Consider the following 15,608-nt stretch of genomic DNA (forward strand, 5'->3'; position numbering starts at 1 on the left):
GCCAGAATGCTTTATGCCTGGAAATGGAGTCGCCGTGTGAATATATAGCACGCTGAAGGCCAAATAATCACATTTGGTTCGGGGGACCATCACAGAATTACGACTCGGGTCGCAGGTAAGCTTTGGCCACATTCACAAGTGACATATTTCTAAGGCGCGCAGCTGCAAAGCGAGGAGGCGTGTGCTCCAAATCACCCTCCCCGAGCGCACTCCGGGGACTTTGCCGTATTAAATAAGAGCTACCTTTGGCGCATTAGCGGAATTCAATATGTGCGACGTAATTATGCTGCTCAATAAGCCACTGGAGGAAGATATTCCGTTTACACGCTCGGCAGCAGGTCGGGGCTGCCGCTGTTTTATGTTTGCGCGGTAACAGGCTACGTGCTAGCGGCTAATTTTATACACACGTCTGATGGTAGCGCGGGACAAGAAGGGAAACGGCATGCGATCATTTTATTTATTTTTTTAAGAACGTGGAGAACTCTTTAGAAATGAAAACGAAAGGGTGTCATTAAAATAAAAATAAAAAATAAAGGAAAAGCATAAGGAATCGTAGGTCAATGATCTTGGCCATGCAAAAAAGATGTCAAGCAGTTGTTTGAAAGTGTGCAAACATGGCCATTTCATGAACAGCCTAATATTTGTGCATGGAATCGAGAAGCGTTTCAACTTTACAGGAATAACAAATCCAAACAATGTGTCCAAGTGTTTTCATTTGGAATACAATGTACAATGTTGACATTACTTTGGTTGTATGGACTACAGAACAGTTTTATTGCTAATAAATGTGTGTGTGTGTGGAACAGAGAGATGCTTCACGTCTGTGTTGCATGGAGTCCATCACACATGATTGATTTGTCTTCATGTTTTCATTTGGAATACAATGTGCCATGTTGCCAACACATCCATGTGTATGCAACTGCTTCACATCTGTGTTGCATGAATCTCACCGATGTCATAAGAATAACAAATCGGAAAATTTCGTCTTCACATTTTGATTTGGAATAGAATGGGTAATCTTCCCAATGCAATTGTGTGTATGGAATACAGACAACTGCTTCTCATCTGTATTGCATTAAGTCCACCGGCTTCACAGCAATAACACATTAGATTTTTTTTTCTTTGTGGTTTTGATTTGGTATGCAATGCGGCGTCTTCTCAATATGTGAATGTTCAGAATAGAAAACGGCTTCACATCTGCATTGCATGGAGTCAACTCAGAATAGCATTCCAGTATTAACTAATTTTCTCCCCCAAATCATATCAATACGTTCTTTTCTAAATATTACCATGCTCCCAAAGACGTATTTATACGTTTTTATGCAAGAGCATACAGAAGGCTTTGATGCAGCCTCTGAACTAAGAGAATGCTTGAAGCAATGGTAGTTATTACAAAAAAAACGGCCAGAAGGTGGAAGCAGAGTATAAGAGATCAACCAGGGCCATGTTGCAAAAAAACTCTTTCCTCCAGTGTTTTAAACAAATTTGTGAATAATGATTAAACTTAGCTATATTCTAATGCTAAGTGCTGCAAAATAGAAACCGATAGAAATGAAAGAAGACACTTTTATAGCAATAGAACACAATATTCTGTGGGCCTTGCAAAATCAGTCAAAATCCAGTAAACCAGCTGGGAGCGAAGGGGGTTGGCTTCAGTGAAAATGGCTGGGAGTGAATGGGGGGTTTTAATAAAAGCGATTGCAAGGATATTTGCGCTTTGATTGAATTTCAATAGAATTTTCAACATAACTATGTTAGGTAAGAACTTTGACGGTAGCCAGGATGCTTTGAAGTGATTCAACAATTTCATTTTCAATCCCTAGGTTTTCCAACAATCACACTTCAAGAACCTCTATCGGTTACAGAATCTAAACCAGGGGTCACCAACCACTGGGCGGGAAAAAAAAAAATCATATCAGGCAGCACAGAAAGAATACTTAAGACGTGCTTGCTGTTAACTGGTTTATGGTATGCAAAAATGCTGGGGACTGTCAATTGAATGGCGATACACATTTGTGTCCTTTTATTTGCTCTTTTTATTTTTATTTTTATTTTGAGTAAACTTATTTAACAGCAAAAAATAGTTTTATTGGCATTTTTGGTAACAAAAAAAGCCCTGTATATTAAAATTCATACTTTCTTGGGAAAAATCCCCCCAATGTGGCAGATGTATCCTAATTCATGCACTTTTAATGACATTGTTTAAAATTGAATACATACGTTCTAAGAAAAGTCTTGATAGCCCAGGACAGCATTTTTTGCGACTGTTTCTCCACACATTTTGGAACATGTGAGAAAAGACATCGTGTGCCTTTCAAGTTAAAAAAGGTTGCAATATGAAAGCGAGCCACGTCACCAACCATAATGAGTTTGAAAATGAGTTTGACTTTTCATGCTGTCCCACTTGCTGAAAGTGATTCCCTCAATAATGCATTAGCGCACTTGTTTATTATTTACTGTTTACACGCCGCAACTAGGGGAGGCCTTGACGAGCTCATCCGCCACCGCCTGCCATCCGAACGGGGGGGCATATGCGGCCGCCGCCGCGGACTGACTAATAAAAGACATTTGGGTTCAGGGGGGGGTCTGTCGTACACGCATCCCGAGGTTGTCAAAAAGCATGCACATGCACAGAAGGGGCTGAAGAGGGTGGGATTCGCTGGGCGGGTCGTGGATATGAATATTAATGCACTGGTCTCATTCTTAATCGGCCACTTATTTTCCTTTAAAGTGACCCTTGTCCAAATATGGCCAGGTTAGTCACTCCCCAATGTGTGCCGCATGTCAATTGACTCAAGTGACTTTATATACCATATTTCCTCAAATAGTGGCCAAGAATAGTATTTAATAATCATTTGGATATTATAATAAGTAATGATGAATACAATAGATCAACATTTTATTAGGGAAGCGGCGCCACTACTTTTACATTTACACTGTGAATGATGCTTATTTAGTTTAATATCAGTCTTTATCCATATGTACCTTATTTATTGTTTAGTTTTGTAGCATTCAGCATTCCCACGCATTTTCTCCAGAAATTGCACTTTGTCTACTTGAGGCAAGTCATTCCTATTAGAAATACAATAGTAAAATAATAAAATAGTAAAATAGTAAAATAGTTAAATAGTAAAATAATTAAATTAAATAATTAAATAATTAAATAATTAAATAATTAAATAATAAATTGAAATTAAATCCTGGTAATGATGAACAGACCTTTATTTAAAAAATAATAATAATAATAAATAAAATAAATAAACAAAGTTAAGGAGAAAATGCTAGTTCCGTGACTACAAAGATTCAGTTTGTCAATTCATTGAATTGAGGCAAGGCCATAATTTGAGACCCCAAAAAAATTTAACGAATTACCTAAATTCCTACCAATGCTAAAGTGAGACTTTTGAAGTTTTGGAGGAAAATACAATGCTTATATTTGTAAATGTCATCACGGTGAGGCATTCCTCTTTGAAAAAAATGGAGTAAACTTGACAGAAATTGTGCTAATGCTGGAGATACTACAGACGTTTTGAAGTAAAATGGTGTTTCCACAACTACAAAGATTGGAGCGTTTATAAAGAGGGAGGGGGGGGGGGTTGAACAGATGTGATAGTCATCAGCAAACATTGAAACAATTTCTACTTATGGCGTTAAATAAGCATCTTCTCCAATCATCAAGCTTCTCCATATGTTGTTCATAAGGACTGGACTGTGGTCATTACTAACTTTTTTTTTTTTAAATAATACTAAATAAAATCTGGTCATAGCGTACAATAATTACATCCTTTCAGAGTATAGACATTAAAGCCAATCAGCCGTCCTGGGACGTTTTTTTTTTTCCAGAGGAAGGTAGGCAAACACGTACACCAACAGTCAACAAAACAACAACAACACGAGCGCGCATCCACACAGGCAACATTTTCAAAGCCAGAAAACGAGGGGACTTCAAATGCAGCTATTTGTTTGGGGCCTGTTGTCGTGGGAATAGGCAGCAGCAGCAGCGAGAGCGAGCGACTGTGCCGCCGCCTCATTAGAATTCCTTTCAAGTCGTCGAGTGCGGCCTCCCTCTGTTCCTCTCCCCATATTCCCTGACCCCGACGCATCTCCGCGGGGCTGAGGTAGGGGGGCGGGGTAGCGGCGAGGGGGAGGAGATAGGGGCTTGCGAGGGATACGCACGCACTTTGGGCGTGAAGAGTACTTGAACTGGATGTGAAGTCGGGAGAACTTGCGGGAAAAAGCGGAAACGCAAAAGTGCCAGCTCTCCTCCTCAATGTTGTCACCTCGCTGCATCACCCTCTCAGGGATGCAGCAAAGTGGGAGGGGGGGGGGGGGGGCTTGGGTTTGGGGTATACGGGCGGTGTTATGTTTTTGCCACTCGAGATGGCGGCGGCGGTGGGGAAATTGTGTAGTGCACACCTGGGCTCTTTCCTGACACATTAATTATTATTTTTAGTCTTACGACTCTCTTCCTTTGCCTCAGAACTCCTTAAGGATGGAGAGGAATTTCCAAAAAGAGACGACTGCCGTACTTTTTGTCATACAACCATGCACAGAAAATGTATCATTAAAGGGAACATGTCAAATGTACTTATTTTAATACAAATAAAAATAAAAAATGTATCTGAAATGTCACCCCACTAATCAAGTGTTAAATTAAAGCACTATTTTTGAAAAAGTGCCTGTGAGAAGGCAGTTCAGAATTTGAGCTGCATCAACTTTTGTTCCACAAGTTAAAATGCTTCTATTTTCTTGACGGATGCTTGTTATTAACAAGAGACAGTTTAATCCTTGAAAAAAAGTGTTTTTCTGCCTTTTGTATTTTTTTTTTCATTTCATGGGGATGTTGGGGGTAGGGGTGTGAGGTTTCTTTTTATTGTACTATGGATGTTTTAATTGTTCATTACCTTGAGTTGGATTTAAATGTATGAAAGGTTCTATATGAATAAAGATTGATTGATTGATTGGAATGATTGGATTGATTGAATCCAAATAAATTCAAGGTTGACCGACACACAAAAGATAACAAAAAATAAATAAAAATTGGCATGTTAAAGTAAAAGTGTGTCTTCTTTATCGCCATCTAGTGGTAAACTGATAATTCAATTTAAAACCCCACTATTGATTTCAACAATATGCCTACCCCAAAAAAATATATATATTTTTTTTCCCCTTGCCCTCTTGTGGTACGATTAGGGGATGTCATTGATATTTGTCAACTGAGGGCAAGTGAAGCCCTTTGAGACCCCACACGAAAGCCAGTTTCAATGTATCCTCACAAGTTTCTTACCGTTTAGGCCGATAGCGCCGTTTTGGAGCTTGAAACCGATCACTTTTGAAACCGGGCTCCAGAGTGGAAAGATTTGCACACACGCAAGTCTTAAAATGCTTCTGTGTGTACGAGATTGGTTTGAGGAACGAAACTTTGCTTCCGTCTGGACACTTGTGTGATTAAGGGCTATATAAATAAACTTGACTTGACTTAAATCTAGTGGTCACTTATTACACACTGTCACTTTAATTTCATTAAACTTGGTATAATATGAACAGAGGTGGCAAATCCAGGTCCAGAAAGTAAAAACCCTGTCACAGTTTGGCTTTAGCCCCTGGTGCTAGCTAGCTAGCTAGCTCCCTAGCAGGTAAACCAACACCATGGGAGCTAACAAGGGAGCTAGCTAACTAGCACCTGAGGCTTAAGCCAAACTGTTGCAGGGTTTTTACTTTCTGGACCTGGATTTGCCACCTCTGAACATGAACCTCAGCCAAAGCCAAAAAAACACACGTGCTGGGTGCTTTTTAGATCCATGTAGCAACCTTTTACAAAATTTGGTGGAAATATGTTCTGGCATATGATAAGCTAACAACCACTGTCCTTGAAAGAGGTAAAAATTTAATTGAGTTTTTATTTTCTTTCAGTGAGAATACTGTACATCCAAAATAGTTCAAAGTTATTTGTGCTACTTATTAGCATGAGTGTGAGTCAGCGACATTGCGCTAACCATTAATGATGCATTCGCCAATCGTGACTGTACTCTGCGGGCGAACCACATTTGAGTCCGTCACGTTGTCCACTTAGCAGGCCCGGGAGTACTTTGGCTATATGCGGCATGATTTTTAGTTCACATTCTGATTATTTCTTTTGCTCCTAATACCCACTCACAATTTGAGCGAGGTCACTTTGGCAAGCTGGGCTCAGCGGGCGCCAGACTGCGGGGAGAGGGACGCGGGGCTGCTGCCCGTCACAGCCCACTAGTCGCCTGACGGGCCCTGGGGCCTGCCAGACTGACACCACCTCACACACCCCCAAGGCTGGGCAGGGAGGGAGGAGTGAAGGAGGAGGCTGGTTGGCATGGGGGACAATCAGTATCCAATGCATTTTCTATGTGGCAAAGAGGGGCAACGGTGGCACGCGGCGAAGGTGCTTTTCAACTTCTCCCCAAAATCCCTCGGGGATCAATAAAGTTTGTGACCCAGAAGGGGAGTTGGGAATAGAATTGATAGATTGAATCAACTACTACAAGATTGTATCTTGATGATTAAATAAAAAATGTATTGAAGAAGAGAAATGAAGGAATAGGTCATAGATGTGTGCGTGTATCAGCGTGTGTCTGATGGCGGGTGTGTATGGGGAGTTTGGGGGGGGGGGGGGGGGGGGGCAAACACTCACAGGGTCTCTCAGGCATGTCCAGGGCATGAGCCAAGAAGCATTGTACGCGTACACTGAATACTAGGGCTGGATTTAAAAAATAATAATAATTATAATTGACATCGAATCGATTTTCCATAATTAATCAATATCAGATTGAACTGAAGTGATTCGATTCAGAAAAAAAAAAATCGAAATTTGAATCGAACTGAACGATACCCAGCCCGACTAAATACGTCTTGTGCTTTTTCTTTGGCTTTCGGTAACTCTTCAAAGACACAAAATGGCGTCGCAAGGCCGTAAATAAAGCGGAAGTGGCGTAAACGTGGACGGCAGCTTTGCAGTTAAACAGTAAATGGATCAATGTTTGTAAATGTTTGTATGTGTGTGAGCTTGGAAAGCGGGGGGTGGGGCTGGAGGTGAGTGGGGCTCAGGGGTCCATCCTAATGAGCTTTCCGTGCGCATTCCTAATAAGAGCTGGGTGCAGCGCCCACGGCACTGTCATCCCGGGCCCGGGCTGACCTTGCTCAGCTGCCGGGCTGTGTCGTTTGCGATATTTATGGCAGCCGCACCGGCACCTTGCCGTGTGTTTCTATGTGTGTGTGTATTTGTACGTGTGCTCGACCAAGGGAGGGTGGGGGCTGGCCCGGGAAGCAAATAGTGTGTATATCAGCATAATGAATCAAGTGGCAGGGAAAGAGAGAGAGGGAGCGGGGAGGGGGGGAGAAGGGATGGAGAAAAACCATTATCCCTCTGCTGTGTTTCTCCCCTCGTGGCGACGAACCCCCGCCGTGTTCATCCCGCATTTTCCCTTTTCCCATTTTTCCTCCTCTTTTCCCCGCTTTCATCCTGGCTTTTATGCCTTTGCTTGAATTCATCATGGAAACCTTTTCCTCACCTGCACATCCGACACAATGCGCGTTGCAGGCCTTAGTGAATCCAAAGAGTACCAGAGCGCTACGTTTTGTTACGTAACAGCCTTTTTCCAAAATTGCATACATTCAACTTCTCAGAATTCTACACGTAGCATGCCAAAAAGTCTCGACAGGAGCCCAGACCTGCAAGACCCCTTCAACAATGGCAAGATGTCAAATTGAGACCCTAACCCAGACTTGAAAGCCTACTTCTAAACGGTACTTTTAGGTTGAAATGCCAATTTGAAACCAAACCTTTATCTGAAACTAATTTGCTTATTTGTCACCCTCATTTTGTCTCAAAACCTTAACTGGATTAAAACCCTAATTTGAAACCATAACACGAGAAGTGGAAGCCTGATTTCAAACCTTAACCTTTGCTTGAGACACGAACCCAGACTTGAAATCCTAATTTGAATCCCCACTTTGAAACATTATCCCTATCTTAAACTCTAACCCCTACCTTGAAACTGATTTTCTATCATTTATTTTTTGGGGGAGGGGGGGGGGGGTGAAACCCTAATGTGGAACACTAACTAAAAACCTTATCCCTTTCTTTAAAACAAAACTAAAAAATGTCCCCCTTTTTTTTTTTTTAACTCATTTGCAACCAAACATTTACTTTTAAACCTTAACTCTGGATCGAACCCCTAATTTGAAACATTAACTTGAAACTAGGAACTTTTTTTTTCCAGACCAACACTATTATGAGTATTCCCTCTGTGTACTCACCGATCCCGAGTGCTACCTCTACTAATTTTGAGATATAACATTTAACATAATGACAAAAAAAACGTGAACAAAAAGATTTATTTTTTTTTTTTTTTTACCTTAAGTATCAGTGGCTGGTAACGGCAGCCTCAATGAGTACCCGATACCTTAAAATAAGCGCTAACCGATACCTGGTATCAGTTACTGCCCATCCGTCGCAAATGAGACATCCTACTTTTAAACCCTATTTCTGAATTGAAGACCCAATCTGAAACCGTACACCAAACACCACTTGAAATCTTAACTTCTATTTGAACCTGATTTGCTAATGAGTGACTAACTTTGGATTTATACGCGAACTCTGAATTGAAGCCTTAATTTGAAACTTGAAATGCTAATACCGTCTTGAAACCCCCTCATGTAAAACCTTAACTTTTGCTTGAGACTCGAACCTTGACTTAAAGCCCTACTTTTAAACCCCAACTCTAGCTTGCAACTCTAATTTAAAACTCTCTCCTCTGTCCTAAAAAAAATCCTACTTGAAACCTTCACCTTTATTTGAAAAAATTTTGGTAACCCTACTTGAAAAGTTTAATGAAAAAATCTAACCTTGGGTTTGAAACCCTAACCCTAATTAGATTCTGCACACATATTTAGCATACCCTTCTTAAAAAAAAGTATATCAACCATTTTAAGTCAACAAACCTAACAAAATTGCAATATTTTGTGCAAAACTCCTGGACATCAATTTAGATTATAATTGCTGCAAAATATTGTGTGTGGATATGAAAAGCTCTCCAGTGCTGGGTTCAGGAACAGGGACATGCTGCTGTGAATACTCATCCGGGCCTGGCGGTGGGAGGTACGTGCGTACCCCCCATCACCTCGGGGTGCGGGGGGAGTCTGCCTCATTTGCTTGGTGGGACGCACACACGCACACACACACACACACACACACGTATATTTAGACGATAAGCCAACGAGCGTTATGAGGAGGGAGGGAGGTAAAGTGTGGGGGGAGGGGGCACTGTGTGGGGGGCTTTGCCGTGACCAAAAGTAAAGTTTTAATTCGTTCCTCGGGGACACTGCTTACTCATCCAACTCCCACCCTGAGGAGGCGCTTCCTGGGAAATCTATTCAAATCACATCTCTCCTCCGCCTTTTATTGCATTGCCCGTACACGCGCAGCAGGAGCAGCAGGAGCAGCAGCAGCCCATCACAAAGTAACAAATCAGCGCACACTTCACACAACTAACGCCACATCTGAGCGGGAACCACACACACTGGATTTGAGGTTTAAAGTGATTAGGCAAATTGACTTCCTTACCTACACACACACACACACACTTTACTTTGCGCGTGTAGGTTTATGTGGAATGATGGCAAAGTGATTACTAAATAGTTCATACCTAGTTCACTAAACGTCAGGTTTTAAAGTAGCGTTGAAGTGAGGTTTAAACCCGACTAAAAGGTTAAGGCTACAAAGTTTCAGGGGTTTAGAGATGGTAGTAAGGTTTGATTTGACACATTGGATCAGCAGATATTGTGGAAATGTATGCAAAATCGTCATAATTTGCAGATGTCAATGATTGGATACACAAAATAAAACATGTCAGGAATTATAATCCCGTTCATCTTCTCTGTGTTGCCATCTTTAACACTCCAAGATTTCTCAGCATAAACAGTCACACCAATATTTTTTGTTTTGATTACTTTTTTTCAGCTTTAAAAAAATATATATATATATATTATTATTATTATTGTTATTATTATTATTATTATTATTATATTATCATCTTTTTTTAGAGTGTTTTAAGGATTTAAATGTCTATTTTTATTTATTTATTTTACCCCCAATGCATTTCAAATGGACATCAATTACATAAAATTTTTGGCTATTCATGGGCCGGGCCGATCCCCCACGAATAGCGGGGGTTAACTGTACAGTATCATAACTTTTTAAATAGATTGGAAGGATTGATCCATCTTCTGATCAGATTGATGACCAGTTATCGTTTGTTTTTGTTTTTTTACTTGCTGATGGGCTCCAAAATCCTGATCGTTGAAGCCAGGTTTCAAATAAAGGTTCAAAGCCCGAGTTAGGGTTTCAAGTCTGAGTTAAGGTCTCAAGCAAAAGTTAAGGTGTTAAATCAGGCTTTGACGCCAGGCTTAAAGTTTCAAATAGAAATTGATGTCAATATATTCAATCAAACATCAATCAAATCAAATACATAGGAATAATATTTTCAAATATATTTCTACTAATCAGCGCACTTCCATTTCATAGGAAATAACCCTAAATTCATAATACGGACTGTACTGTATGTGCAGCATACACAGGCATGACTATCACTTGCAATGTGTCGTGTACACATCAAACATCGGTTTGATTGCGCACTATTACCATTTTCCTGGCATGCAAACACAGACACACACACACACACACACTTTTCCTCTGCCCTGCATTCTCAATAAAGCAGGTGATGAGCGCGTGAAGCCATAATTAGTTTATTCAGACGTATGAAGCGGGCGGGACAGGCGGAATTTGTTATTATTCCGCTGCCAGCCCACTGCGCGCACACACGCACGCACACACAACAGTGACACTTACAGCATCACGGTCGGTTGAAGGGGGGAAACGGAGAGAAGAGAAGGAGGGAGAAACGCCACTTGATGGAGCCGTAATGTTCCTTAATATTTTCATTTTGATGTCATTTGTGGCCCCGCTTTTTTAAATATCCGCTCTGTAATAATGTTTAATTTCAAGGGTCAGTCTGCCAAGGAGTATATTAAAGCTGATAAAACTCATTTTCCACGGGCCCAATATCACGCCCAGATCAGGTTAGGAGGCCAGCCTCCCTGAATATTTCATCTTTTATCACGCCGATAATGGGGAGATGACAGAGGCGCATTATTACAATGAGAGAATTGCTCATTTCCACAAAACGGGGGAGGAGGGCAGGCGGGACGGCGGCGGCGGCGGCGGCCGGGCGGGTGGGACGACGACGACGACGGCTGCTGCTGCTGCTGCCGGTGCCGACGGCTTTGCCGCAGAGCGTTTGCAGCCAAGAAAGCAATTCTGCGCAGGTGGCGAGTGGGGAAAGGAGAAGAGAGAGAGAGAGAGAGAGAGAGAGTAACTTTCTCCGAGCAGCTCACTTATTTGATTGCCATGAATAATAAATGTGTGCTGTGTGGTGTGGTGGGGATGCAAAAAGCAACAGCTTCGGTGTGTACATGCATGAGTGGGGAAGAAGTTTGTGCGAGTAAAATATTACGATTAATTGCTGGATATCGATACGAGGGTTTCAAATTAGGGTGGGCAGAGCAGTATTTCAAGACTGGGTTTTTAAAGTACGATTTCCAAACAGAAGTATGGGTTTTAAAACAGAGTTAGGATTTCAAATTAGGACTAGGGTTGGGGTTTCAAGACAAAGTTAGGGTCTCAAAAGAGGTTTTCAAGACGGGCTTAGTGTCTCGGTTCCGTGGGGTTGAGTTTTTGTTTGTTATGGATGTTCTTGTTTGTGTCTGTGGTTGGTGATTTTTGTCTTGTGTTCCTGGTTTCTTCCCTTGTCTCGTTATGTCTAACCACGTCCACCTGAATATGTCTTCCCTTCCCCAGGTGTGTCTCATCAGTGTTGGTGTATTTAGTCTGTGGTGTTTGTCCAGTCGGGTGGGTGCATTGCCTATGTTATGTGTGGAAGTTCGTGCATCAAGTCTACGTCACAGCAAAGTCCTGGCCACAGCCAACCAAGTCGTCAATCTCACGGCTAACCAAGTCATCCTAGGTCACAGCTAACGAAGTCGTCATCCTCACCGTTGACCAAGTCGTCATCGTCACAGCCAAGAAGCCATAGGCCCCAGCCAAGTCAAGTCACTCCACAACAAGTCAAGTCAAGGGAAATCAGGTCCTGTCACATCACGCTTGTTGCAGTCATGGCGACCAGTCCAGTCATGATTGTCTGCTCACCTTTCTCATTATCGTTAATAAAAGTACCACGCATCGCACTTGATTCCCGTTTCCCTGCATTTGGGTCCACCGTCCCTCATCCACTCACGTTCCCTCATTCATGACACTGAGTTTTAAGACAGGTTTCAAGACAGCGTGAGGATTTGAAGTTAGGGTTACATATGGTTTCAAAAGAGGTCTATGATCCAAGATAGGTTTTCAAGACAGGGTTAGCGTGTCTGGGCTGCAAAGTAGGGTTTCAATAATAAAAATTTTAAACAAAAGTTTTAAGACACGGTTTGCATTTCAAATGAGTAGGTCAGGGTTCAAGCGAGCTTGGGTTTTAAGCCTGAGTTAGGGGGTTCAAGAAAAATCCAAGGTTTCATGCCAGGGTTAGAATTTCAAGTTAGGGTTCAAAATTAGGGTTTACAGGGCAAAGGCATTTGAAGAGAGGGTTAGGATTTCAAAAGTAGGGCTTTATGAGAAGGTTTCACGTTGGAGTTGAAAATTATTTTTTAAAGCCAGAGTCAGGTTTTCAAGACATAGGAAAGGTTTCAAGAAAATGGGTTTCAAATGTGGGTGTATTTAATATTTTCTCCCAGTATTTCAAATATTACATAATTCGAGTGAGATATCTTTAGAACGGGCAAAATAGGATAATAATATCGTGTGGCGAGTTCCAATGTGATTCCCAGCCCATGCGGTTCGAGCGCTCGGTGCTAATGACAAATTTGAGGGGGTCCTGCTCTGAATTAACTTTTTAATTGAGGCATTAGGACAGAACAAAGCTTCAGCTACGGTGCCAAGATTCCTCTCCTCGGGATCGGATCCTTCTCCACACACTAACCACTCACCAGGACCCTCTCCAGCATCAGAGTGGCTTAATAAATGGAGCCAATCAAAGGCGGTTCTGGAGACCACCTGTGTCCCGCACGGGTCAGAACCATTAGACCCCGCATTAGAGGGCCGTGATGGACGCAAGCGCCGCTCCCGCCGCCACAGTAATGAGGATAATAAGACGAGCATAATGGCAAATTTCTGGGCTGGGAATGGATGAGATGAGGCAGAGGTGATCTTCGGACCAGCAGGGATTACGTCTATGTGGCTTTCAGATGACTGTACCGTTAAATTCTTTCTTCCAAACATAGATTTTTTGTTTTTTTTATCCATTTGAACCTATCCTCAAGTATCCTCAACAGATGGGCGACATCAAACTGCGGTGTTGTTTGTCTACGCTGTGGACGGAACATTGCATTAAAGTTTGCTGATTAATTACAGATTTCTCAAAAAAATTGTCCCCGACAACAGATTAACCAATTGACACAAAAACGGGGAGACATATAAAGTCTCATTGACCAGTTCATGACATTACAACAGGAAGTTGGCCATTTTGGTTGGATGCGGTCCTTTCGGTCAAATTCAAAGACTCGTACTTTGAAAGACTCAAGCTAGGAAAGTCATCTGAATGAGCCCCAATTGCTTTTGCTACCTGCACATCAGATGACTTCGGGAAGATTTGGGGGGGGGGGCTTGGAAAACTAATCTTAAAGACCAGTTATAGAGTTTTTAGTCATAGTAGAAACCTACAAAATGGAAAAGTAAGAACTTTTGGCTACAACGACCAAGCTGGGCTGTTCTGACCACAGCAAATAATGAAAGATTTGTAATAATTTCAAACATGCTTTACATTTTCGTAAGACCAAGATTAGACAAAGACCGAGCAAAAACAGCTGAAATTAGCACGTTACATTATACCATCGAGATGACGAGAGTGCGCTGTGACTGCAGTAAAACTAAAACTCCCTTCTGACTTTCAGTCTTTAGTCGAAGACTGAAAATCGTTAGGCAGATCAATGCTCGATTGTGAAGCTATACCATCAAAGATAAGAACGGCGTCAATGTTTGACGATCATTTCGAGGATTCTCGGAAAGTTTGAAAAAATTAACCACCTTCACCGATCAATGGGTCATCGTAACGAAACACACAGAAAAGTGCCATTCCCGGTGTCATGTTTCGGTTCTGTAGGAGTTGGGTTTTTGTTTATGGGTGTTTTTGTTGTTTTTGTCTATGGTTGGTGTTTTTTTGTCTTGTGTTCCTGGTTTCTTCCCTTGTCTCGTTATGTCTAACCACGTCCACCTGTGTGTGTTTTCCCTTCCCCAGGTGTTTCTCATTAGTGTTGATGTATTTAGTCTGTTGTGTTTGTCCAGTCGGTGTGGGTGCATTGTCTATGTTGCGTGGAAGTTCGCGTGTCTAGCCCTCGCCACAGCCAAGTCATCGCCACAGCCAAGTCATAGACATTCCACAGAAAGTCAAGGCAAATCAGGTCCCGTCACGTCACGCTCGTTCCAGTCATGACGACCAGTCCACTCACGTCCCGTCCAGTCATGTTTGTCTGCTGACCTTTCTCCCTATGGTTAATAAAAGTACCACACATTGCACTTCATTCCATTTTCCTTGCATTTGGGTCCACCATCCCTCATCCACTCACGTTCCATCATGACACCCGGAAATGAAAAGGAAGTCGCCCATTTTGCTTTAAGCAGATATATTGAGCGAATTTGGTCGAAAAAAGCATTATATTTTTTATGGCAGTGTTACATTGCATTCAAAACCACATTTCCGTTAGTCAGTGATGCAATAGAAGACCCCGGAAGAGGTTGTTATGTCAACGTACAATCAATACATTTATTCTAAACAACAGACTTAAGTCGACTGCTGGTACTAAAACAGCTTGCCATTGATGTCAAAGCAACGTCTTGTCCAAAAAAATAAATAAAAATGTGCCAGACAATTTTGGTGTCTCGCCCGTGGAGATGAACAGGAAGTGATGACTACCCCAAAAGGGTAAGGGGAGGTCACTGGTGGACAACGCAGCATGGAGGGCTGGGATGGAGTCAATGTGTCTGGACCCCACACCCCATCAAATAAACTGTCAAAGAGAGGTGGGAGTGGTGGATTGGGGTGGGTTGGGGGGGCTTGATGGTGGGTACCAGACTGAGGCACCTCAGGGGACTTTTGGAAGAGGAAGAGCCATGCTCCGCGTCTCGTGCTACCAACCGTTGTTCCCTCATTTGATTGTGAGCCATGAATAATGTATGGGGGAGAATGAGGAGGGGAGGGGGGTGTCCAGGGTGGGGGGATTGGGTACCTAAACCTTAAAGGGGCCCTGCCACAGTGGGAGTCATTACCCATGAACAGTCACACTGATGAGCCATGCGGAGAAGGAGAGCGAGGCGGAAAACAAATGTCGTCAACAAAAACAGAAAGATGGCCGTGAAATTTCTCAAATGTTGCAAACGCGACGCTCATTGACTGCCTTTCTCCCCTACCCTCCTCCTCCTCCTCCTCCTCCTCCTCCTCCTCCCTTCCCTCCTCATCCGTTCCCACAATTCT

At 42.3% G+C, this 15,608-nt stretch overlaps 1 long non-coding RNA gene across 1 annotated transcript in view; it reads right to left on the reverse strand.

Annotated features, from left to right (window-relative positions):
• Positions 1-15,608, reverse strand: part of LOC147172751 (uncharacterized) — a 259,688-nt gene that overhangs the window by 218,551 nt on the left and 25,529 nt on the right. The window lies entirely within an intron of this gene.

The sequence above is a fragment of the Leptonotus elevatus genome, chromosome 6 (genome assembly GCF_054856555.1).
Source record: "Leptonotus elevatus isolate MCC_2025b chromosome 6, RoL_Lele_1.0, whole genome shotgun sequence".
Classification (NCBI taxonomy): Eukaryota; Metazoa; Chordata; class Actinopteri; order Syngnathiformes; family Syngnathidae; genus Leptonotus; species Leptonotus elevatus.